Below are 8,532 nucleotides of genomic sequence, written 5' to 3' on the forward strand. Positions count from 1 at the left end.
GTCTGTCTGGGGACAAAAGACTTCTAATTCCCCAGGCCAGATACAGAGCAATTTTGTGCTGACTGATGGAAATTTCTGGAATGAATGAGAAAACTTCATCTGTAAAACTATGCAATGGTTCACATCAAGTCATGGAAGTGTTTGTCCAACGATAGCAAACTAAAGCCAGCCTCTTCCCCTAAGGTCCGCGGCCAGTGAATTTAAAGAGAAGTGTGATGAAGGCCTGCAGAGATGGAGTTCCATCTTCAATGCAGCGCACATGGAAGGTGCTCAGGGAACCCTGAACAGTAGCGCTTGAGAACGGCTGTGCAGTGTGCAGCCGCTGGGCAGGGAAGAGGGCACGTCTGGATCTTCCAGATCCAGCTCTGTCTTCATGGAGCTGCCAAGGGAGGCTTGGCTAAGTTCTCCCGCCTCCTCTCTCCCTTTCGGCCCTGCCTCTTAGGTGCTTAATAAAGATCTGCTGTGTTTAACAGAAACTGCAAGGACCACGCTTTCCTGTGCTTTTTTTCCTTTTGTGTTTATTGCCCCGACCCACTCTCCTACTCTCCGAAGCTCTTAGACCACCATGAAGAGCCAAAGTTGGCAGGAAAACCGTCCACCCTTGGCATTGCCGGGGCTCCTTCACTGCACGCATGGACTGAGCACTGGTGTGAGGCCTGAGGCAAGGCTGCCCTGCCTGAGAACACAGGAAAGGTCTCACTGTGGGTCTGTGGGTGGCCCGAGCAACAGAGTGATCGTGTCAGAAAGTGTACCAGGCATCTTTCAAGCAGGGGCTCAGGAGTCAAGAGAAGGAATGTAGCAAGAGTCCCAGGTGGTTTTGCTGCCTTGATTTATGGCCTCGGGGGTCTAGGACAGGTGCTGTCCTTGTGTTATGCCAGGCTGGATCCTGGAGGAACAAAGATAGAGCCATGGTGATTCCTCCTCCGGAGAAGCAGAGTCTGGGGAAACAGTTGTACCTGAGAAGGAGGCCAGATAGTGAGCAGATAGTTAAGACTGAGTGCTGCTGCTGAAGACTAGAGACACCTTCCATGCCTGAGGCAAGAGAGGGACTCTGGGGGGGGGGGGGAGCCACTGGAGACAGGAAACTCTGGGAGCAGCAGTCAACTCGGTGGCATTTCACAGCTGTCAAAGTATTATTTAAGACTTCCTTATATGTGTCACTTTTGAAATATTATCAACACCAATCTCTGAATAGCATAGGGAAAACTCTAGCAAGTTGTAAAGACAAGGAGAAATGCCCTGCGCTGCATCCTATGAAATAGTCACCAATGTTAGACGGACAGGACCACACTTGCTCTTCGGAGGCAGCTGGAAAACCTGTCTTTGCAGGGCATGGCTACAGGAGAACTTGAGACCGTGGAGGCTGTGGTTTCACGGTACACTCAGGGTGTCATCTGCTATGGACTTCGCAGCCTTTCTCCTGCATCCCTCTGTCGCTCAGACAGTAACGGTATCTAGAGAGAAAGTGAAGATTCCAGGCAGAAATTCCAAATTAGGGCTGTCCTCAGAACTCAGAATAAAAACAGCATGAGGTGGAATTAGCAAGATTACGTGATTTCAAAAGTCCCGAGCTCAGGATAAACAGGATTTGTTTGTCCAGAACAAATGACCGAACCTATAAAAGCAAGGGGGTGGGTATGGGGCGGGGGGATGACTTGTTTTTCTGAAGCGATAACCTTTAGACTTTCTCAGTGACAAAACAAAGCGTTTGTCCCAGGACACATCTGGCTCCTTGGTCCCAGGAACTATGCCAACTGTGCTGTGCGGGCACAGATGCAGCTAGAGCAGGCCATGGGCTGTCCCTGTCAGGGGTAGTGTGATTACCAGGTCCTCAGTCCATCTGCCCCTCATCAGTGGCAAGCAGGAAGCGTGGACCGGCAGTAGCAAGCATAAAAACAACCAGGTACATGTACTATATTTAGACCCCGAGAACTGCTCTTGGGTATTAGCCAGCTGCTGACGTGCTAGGAGCCTCACAGAGTCTGAGGTGGGGCTCTGTGCCCTCCAGCAGGGCTGTAACAGAAGTTTTCTGCAGGTCTGGGAGTGGGGAATTCCCAGAGTTTCCTTTTCCATCCAACCCGAAGGAAACAAAACAACGCCTCCGCCTTATCTGACAAAGTCATTGTTTAGAGTTCTATGTGAAAAGACCTGCTTTGGGATAAACGGACACTTGTTCCTAGACTCGGCCTTCCAAGTGAGCAGCTCCGCTGCACCTGGACTGTGGATTAGTCCCACCAATGACAGCAGCACCTCCATTTTAATACAGTGCTTATTTGTGTGCGTGCATGTGCAGGTCCAAGGAACAAAACCTCAGGAAAGGGAAGTTGCCTTGCGAGGCTGTTTCTCAGCTTGTGTTGTTGTTGTTGTTGTTGGTGGTGGTGGTGGTGCTACTGTAGATTTTTTGTTCTAGAATAAACTATTCGAAGAGCCAGTCCACTCTGGATGAGTAGCCCCTGCCGTGTAGCTCTCCAGAGGACCTACAGCCACCGAAGGAGTCCGGTTTCTCACACCTAAGACTCCCTAGAAAGAAGATCTGCAGGGAGCTGGGGCTGTGGCCTCTCCTCTTACCATTTGTCCCCTTCTCTTTACACACGTGATTTAATTTAGTTAAACATACATGGCTCTAAAGTCTGTTTTGGTAAATGCGTACATTTGGGTTTTTCACCAAATCCGTTCCTTGTGTATGAGAACTGGCTGGCCACAGCAGGAAGTGCCATGAAACTAAAGAAAGGCACAGATAAACCCAAGAGTGCACAGTGGAACTTGTCACAGACTTACAGGCTTGCATGGCCTGGCAGCAACAAGGTGGAAGGAGTCTATCTCAATCAGGAGTAAGATGTTTAAACACTGCTCTAGACAAGCTTGGGCTGCAGCCAGTCAGTGTAGACCAGGACTTTCTCCAAAGCTGTTGACATGGCCGATATCAGCTAAGAAAAATATTGGGTGTTAGGCACCAGCACATAAAGTTGGATTTTTCTTTGTATCACCAGCTCACAAAAAATGACACGATTTATTATTAATTATGAAAATTTGGCCTATAGCTTAGGCTTGTCCCACTAGCTCTTATAACTTAAATTAACCCCTTTATATTCATCTATATTTTGTCTCATGGCTTTTTACCTCTCTTCCATCTTGCATCTCCTGTTTCTTCTCTGTGTCTTCTTGTCTCTCCTCTTCTCTTTCTTTGCCCAGAAGTCCCACCTAACCTCTTCCTGCCTAGCTATTGGCCATTCAGCTCTTTATTAAACCAATCAGAAGACACTTTGGCAAGGACACATCTTCACAGTGTACAGGAAGATTATCCCACAACAAGCACAGAATGCCCGAGAGCGTCTTAACAGGTTTGATTGTCTTTCAGGGCTGGCGGTGTATGCCAAGGTCAGCTGGTAAGCAACATGGTGGTTCTAGTGAACCTGCCTATGGTTATGTGAACTGAATCCTATACTGGAAACTAGAAACATTACTTGCCTTAATTTCCTCATCAATAAAATTTGGGTAATCATAGTTTCTACCTCAAGGGTGATGATAGTCATAGCTTACTGCAGTACAAGCAAGGCCAGAAATCTCAGCAAGACAGGAGACCTTGCTTCTCTCAAAAGTTGTGGGTCTACATAGTAGCCATGGTGTGTTCGTGTGATGCAGTTCCACACGTGTTCTCATCCTGTGTCCCAGGCTCCTTGGGGCATGTCATTATTGAAGAAGAAGGAATGAGGAGGGATATGTATCTCAAGGCTGCTTGTGGGCCACTGTGCACCTTGCATCCACTCTTGCTCTTGGCCAGTGTAAGTCTCCTCAAATATGTAGATGAACACACCCCTCACTAGGTTCTCAACGTTCCAGATGCTGTGACCCTTTAATGCAGTTCCTCATGTGGCAGCACACAATAAATTATGTTACACTAACATGTGACTTGAGGGGAAGGAACCTTGGGGGTTCAAGCCCTTTCTCTTTTTCCCTTTTCCCTTGTCTACCCTAGGCCTCTCTCCTTGCTTACCTCCCATTCTACCTGCTTGCAGTGACTTTGCTCTTTTCTAACCTGACATTTTCTCCTTTAAAAAAATCCATTATCCTTTGGCTGACTCCCCAGTCTGAATATCTTTGGACCTTCTACAGCTGTTTTTTTTTCTATACAGGAAAAGGGAATAACCTACCTTTAAGTAGGACATCAAAAGAGTTATAATTCATGACTGGTAGTTCCAGTGTAGTTTTGCTCTTGAATGTTTCCCACCCCAGCATCACCCACTGCTATTGTAATGGCAGTTTGGCAATAAAATGAACAACAGACCATGTTTCTCATGTGTAATGCAAAGTTCCTGGCCCAGTTTCATATCTAGTGATAAAACACTAACTGCAAACAACTTAGGGGAGAAATGAACTTATTTCAGCCAACAGGACACAGTCCATCATTGAAGGGAGTCAGGGCAGGATCTTAAAGAAGAAATCACGGAGGAATTCTGCTGCTGACTCCCTCACTGGCCTATTCTTCGCTAGCTTTCTTGTATAGATCAGGATCATTGCCCAGCGAATGATGCTACTCCCCGTAGTCTGCATCTTCTACAGCAGTGAATAATCAAGACAGTCCCCTACAGATGTGCTCAGTCTGGTGTGGTAACGCCCTTAGTCAAGTCTTTCCTCTCAGATGACTCTAAGCTGGGTCAATTTGACAATTAAAGCTAATGAAGACAAAGCCATACATTATTTCATATCATCTTTAAGAAAGTCCAGATGGTGTCTGGCTTATTGAGTTGGTGTCCATGATGCAAACGTCATTAAGCTCAGTTGTCTATCATCTGCAGAGGCAGTGCCCCCTGCTGAGCAGAACTCTTTAACCAGAGATAAGAACTGAAGTGACTGTCTGGCCTCCATGGCGACATCTGCCCTGACGTGGTGATCCCAGCTTTGTGGACTGTAGCTAGAAGATGAAAGAAAAAAACAAGGGAGTAAAGGCATTTTGTAAGCGAAGAAGCATCTTCCTGGCTCGTTCATGGGATGAATGTGTATCGAGAACCTGCTGCCTGCTGAGCACAGGTCTTAGAGCTGGGGCTATAAAGAAGATTGCTATGCACCATGTCAAACTGTGTATGCTACAATCAGGTCGTTGGCTTTTGCTGTGAGATGGGAAGACTTTGGAAGGCTTTGGCCAAGGAAGGGCAGGATCTACCTTGGTTTTTAGGGATTCACACTGAGCTGTGAAAGGAAACTTGCCCAGAAGCAAATGCAGTAATCTAGACACGGGGAACGAGGCTCTGTGGAGGCTGTAGGAGTAGAGCATCGAAAGGGGCTTGATGCTGAACATACTGTGAAGATGGACCCAACAGAATGTGATCTGGAGAAGTGAGGAATGAGGAACGAGAGAGACCCCTGGCAGTCAGGAAGATAGAGAAAGGGGTCTGTCTTAGTCAGGGTTGCTGCTGCTGTGAAGAGACCCATGGCCATGACAACTCTGATAGATGAAAAACATTTAATTGGGGTGACTTACATTTTCATAGGTTTATTTTCACAGATTCATTATCATCAGAGTGTGACATAATGGCATGAAGGCAAAGTGCTGGAAAAGAGCTGAGAGTCCTGCATCTTGACCTATAGGCAACAAGAAGTAGTCTGAGATAATGGACATAGCTTGAGCATATAAGACCTTAAAGCCTACAGTGGCACAGTTCCTCCAACAAGGCCAGACCTACTCCAACAAATCCATACCTACTAATAGTGTCACTCCCAATGAGCTTATGGAGGCCAATTACATTCAAACTAGCCCAGAATCTGTGGTGGTTTTAATAGGAATGGCCTCCATAGACGCATGTGTTTGAATACTTAGTCCATTAGGAGGTGTGGCCTTGTTGGAGTGGATGTGGCTTTGTTGGAGAAGGTGTGTCACTAAGGGGTGGGCTTTGAGGTCTCAGAAGCTCCAGCCAGTTCTCTTCCTGCTGCCTGTAGATCTAGACGTAGAACTCTCAGCTCCTCCAGAGCCATGTCACCATGTTTTCTGCCATGACAATACACTAAACCTCGGAAACTATAAGACAGCCTCAATTAAATGTTTTTCCTTTATAAGATTTGCCATGGTCATGGTGACTCTTCATAGCAATAGAAACCCTAACTAAGATAGGGCCACAGATAAATAATAAAGTTGGTAGACTCCTGGCCTCTTTTGTACCATTCTGACCTGAGACAGAGGCAGGCCTGGTGGAATTTTCTTCTACCAGCAGGAACCCCCTTCTGGTTGACCAGTCCAGGCTGTTCAGATGGGTTCAAAACCAATTCTGAGTGTGTTTACCTAAAGCTATGGTTCTGTCAGCTATTCCTGCAATAAACACCATAATAAAAAGCAACTTGGGAAGGAAAGGGTTTATTTCATCTTATACTTTCAGATAACACCCATTACCGAGGAAAGTCATGACAGGAACTCAAGCAGGGCAGGAAGTGATGGAGCAGTGCTGGCTTCCTCCCCACAGCTCTCTCAGCCTGTGCTCTTATATACTTTAGAGCCATCTTCCCAGGGGTGCCATTACCTGCAGTGATCTGAGCCCACCCACATCAACCATTATCAAAACAATGCCCCACAGACCTGCCTACAGGTAGATCTTAAGGTGGAGGGTGTTTCTCAATTGAGAATCCCTCTTTGCAAATGACTCTAGCTTGTGTCAAGTTGTATGATGAGAGGAGAACCCAGCCCAGGAAACCCAAAACACTTAAAAATCCCAGTCATACATGAGAAAAATGGATTTTGGTTTCTACCTCTTCTACCTTGTGGAGAATCTTTCTCTATATATACCTTTCCTCCCTCCCTCCCTTCGTCCCTTCTCCCTCCCTCCCTCCGTCTCTCTCTCTCTCTCTCTCTCTCTCTCTCTCTCTCTCTCTCTCTCTCACACACACACACACACACACACACACACACTCACTCTCACACATACACAATAGCTTTTTAACCTTTTTGTTGTTTCCTGTTGTATCTGAGATTTTTTTGCTGCCTTCTAATTCTTTAATTGGCAAGAAAAATGAATCCAACCAAGCCCCCTAGATGGTAATAGAAGGGTTGTATGTAAGCTTGGAGTGGGGGAAAGTGACAGTAACGATACTGAGTGAGGATTTTAGCTTAAGCAGCTGAGACATTCGCGTGGCTGAAGACTATTGAGGATGGGTGTGTTAGGTCTGGCATACCCATCAAACATTCAAATGGGGCCCCAAGCTGTTAACCAACTGGGTGGATGAGCCTGGAGTTCTGGGTTGTTGCAATCTGCTAATGCAAAAACACAGCTCTCACCTCAAAGGGGACAAGAGAGTTTATTCTGGAGATAAATATAAATGACCATGACCTGGAAACACAGATTTAAGGTTACTCCAAATCTCATGTTCCAACATGGGAGCAGTTCCATGAAGTTTTTGTAGTAACAGAACAAAGAAAGTCATAACTCAAGGCACTCTGAAAGAAACTGGTGGAAACATGGGGTGGGAGTTACAGGAATGTGGAGAAACCTCAGCTGCAGGCCTCAGTGCCACCGAAGACTCTTGGAAGTTTGGTTGTTGAAAATATGGTTTTGTTAAATTAATATATCCTATAACATTTTATCTGTTAGTTACAGGATGTTACTCTGACAGAGGTGGGTAGAGGAATCATGTGGGATTCCCCTCTGTATGCTGTGAATACCATTGGTGAATAAAGAAACTGTCTTGGCCTGTTGATAGGGCAGAACTTAGGTAGGGGAGGGACACGACACTAAACTGACTGGTGAGAGAAAGGAGGCGGAGTCAGAGAGAAGCCGTGTAGCCCCACCAGAAACAGACGCCAGAACTTTAGCCGGTAAGGTACAGCAACATGGCAATACATAGATTAATGGAGATAGGTTAAATTAAGATATAAATGTTAGTCAATATGAAGTTAGAGCTAATGAACCAAGCAGTGTTTTAAAAAATATAGTTTCTGTGTGATTATTTCTGAGCTGCAGAGCAGTTGGAAACAAACAAGCAGCTCCTTACAATGGAGGAATAGTTATTTAGAGGGCCGAATATATTCCCCAAAATGTTATAACTGGGCTCTGGACCTGCAACATTGCAATCTCTCCACAACTATTAAAGCCCACATATCTCACCAGCCCTACAGCAGGTGCGGTAGAAGGTGTAACTTCTTTGTGAGAACTTGCATTTATAGACACAGGATCTGAAGGGACTCCAGCCAGCTTGAGCATGGCAAGCATTGCTCTGACAAGCCTACCCTTCTTCCCCATTCCCTCTGACTTGAAAAAAAAGAACAAAAAAAGAAAATAAAAAAAAACAAAAACAACAACAACAAAAAACCCTGTTGTATTATATTCCTAAAGCTAGATTCCAAGGTTTATTCAGAAGGGGAACACCCTCCCCTGCAGTCAGTGGGGGACTTCCTCCTGGATTAGGCACAAGCCATACCCAAACATCTGTTTTCAGAGAGAGATCCTGTATTAAGGGGAGAAAAAAAGTTTTTCTGACTCAGACAGAAAACAGCAGCAAATAACCTTGCAGGTGTAATTTTTCTTTCTTTCTCTTTCCCCCCCTGGTTTG

This window comes from Arvicola amphibius, chromosome 2 (assembly GCF_903992535.2).
Source record: "Arvicola amphibius chromosome 2, mArvAmp1.2, whole genome shotgun sequence".
Lineage (NCBI taxonomy): Eukaryota > Metazoa > Chordata > Mammalia > Rodentia > Cricetidae > Arvicola > Arvicola amphibius.